This window comes from Zingiber officinale, chromosome 1A (assembly GCF_018446385.1).
Source record: "Zingiber officinale cultivar Zhangliang chromosome 1A, Zo_v1.1, whole genome shotgun sequence".
In the NCBI taxonomy this organism is placed as follows: domain Eukaryota; kingdom Viridiplantae; phylum Streptophyta; class Magnoliopsida; order Zingiberales; family Zingiberaceae; genus Zingiber; species Zingiber officinale.
In genome coordinates, this window is record NC_055987.1 from 173,241,808 (window position 1) to 173,243,793 (window position 1,986).

At 36.0% G+C, this 1,986-nt stretch overlaps 1 non-coding gene across 1 annotated transcript; it reads right to left on the bottom strand.

Moving 5' to 3' along the window:
* Positions 1-335: 335 nt before the first annotated feature.
* Positions 336-441, bottom strand: LOC122039185. The gene has a single exon (XR_006128072.1). It is a non-coding gene; the product is annotated as a small nucleolar RNA R71 (small nucleolar RNA).
* Positions 442-1,986: the final 1,545 nt, after the last annotated feature.

Consider the following 1,986-nt stretch of genomic DNA (forward strand, 5'->3'; position numbering starts at 1 on the left):
ACCTATTTCTGCAAGATTTATATCTCCCATTATGAAACCTCATATTGAATCAGAAAGTTTTCAACTAGACTCAGAGTTAATTTTCATTATACAAGGTCACAAATTTGGAGGAGGAGTATCAGAAAGTCCTTTCTGCACCTTGAGACATTTCTAGAACTTTATGATATGGTGAATTGTGAAGGAGCGTCAGCAGATGCAGTTCATAGCATTTCCTTTCAGTATCAAGGATAAAGCAAGGACTTGGTTATATTCCCTCCATTCTCAAAGCATCACAAGTTGGGAACAATTGGAGAAGAAATTTCTGAATCATTTTTTTCCTCTAAGTAGAACAATTTACATAAGGAATTGCATCACAAATTTTGCTCAGGCAGATGGAGAATCATTATTTGAAGCATAGGACAGATTTAAGAGTCTACAAAGACAATGCCCTCATCATGGTTTGGAAAAATGGCTTACTCTGCACATATTCTATAGGGGAATTTCTCTCTCAGATAAATGTTATTTGGATTCATTAGCTGGAGGTTCTTCTAAGAATAAAAGCGTGGACAAAGCATATACATTAATTGATCAAGTGATATTGAATCTCTAAGAATGGTCAGATAAAAGTTGGATGGAATCTCCCTCAAATATTTAGGAAGTGCAAGTCATAAATGCAAGAGAGTCTGTCAAACAAAATGCAACTCAACCACCCAAGAATGTTGAAATTCACATGTCATAAAATGAGGAGTTAAAACATTTGGGGGAAAAGATTGATAGCATAGTTTCAAAATGGTTCAAAGAAGACCTTCTTCCTACACAGACAAGATCTAGTGTAAATGATAATGATATTAAGTTGGGAAGTGGCAAGAATCATAAAGAACTTCTGAAGAATGATTTGTTTAAAATTGAGGAGAAGAACAACAGAAAAACACAAAAACTCAGTTTCATTACTCTAGGAAGTTCACAAAGGCCACAAGTACACTTCCCTCAACGATCAATCACATCAACACTAGATAAGCAAGTTGGACCTCCTCCGCAAACTCAAAGGGAATATGGGAAAAAAAAAGTTTCTTTCCAAAGACCTTCACTAAGGGTTCCTTTTCCACAAAGGCTAGTGAGGGTCAATGAAGATAAAGATCCTGGCAAATTCTGTGATCCAAATATAGTTGAGTGCAGATTTCCTGATGTATATAAAGATGAAGACTCTTCAGATGAGGATTGTGATGATAATGCAGTGGATAACAAGTTTTCAGATCTACCTCCAGGTTTTACAGGATGTTATTGTGAAATTGAATTTTCAGATGATGAAGGTGATGTGGTAGATCAACTTAAGAATGTAAATAAAGTCGGTGATCCTCATGTTGTTGATTCTCCTTCAAATGATATTGATCTCGGTGCATTATTCAACAGTGAATGTGATGATGATATTGATATGGAAGGAAGTGTAGGGAGCTATAGTGTGGAAGCAACATCTCAAGAATCACCTCCTTTATCCACACAACCTTCTAAGATTATGAGAGTTACAAGGATTGAACATGTTGTGGACCAATGTGTAGGGACTTATGCAGAATTAGTAGAGTCTAAAGAATCACCACCTTTGGTAGCACCAATGCTTGAGCCAGAGCCACAACCACCATTGAATTCAGAAGATGTCACATCCACATGTTTAGAACTTTTAGGTATTTCTCAGCAAAGTAAGGTTAGTATTCTTAGTGATCCTTTGGAAAACTTCATAGAGGTACCCAACATTGATTCTATTAGATGTGTTTCATCTTTTGATACATACTCTGTTAAACTTAATATTTTTATAGTTCTTTCTTATATTTCTCTTGTATGGGAGGTGTTCTTTTTCTTTGCATGTGCAGATTTTCATGGGGTCTATAATTGGAAGCTCAATCTGAACCGTCTTCGACCACCTAAAAGAACTTCAAAGAAGACGAAAATGAAGAGAGCGATATTTCACTTTTTAACTCCAATATTGAAAGCTTTCTCCATAATAAGAGCCCC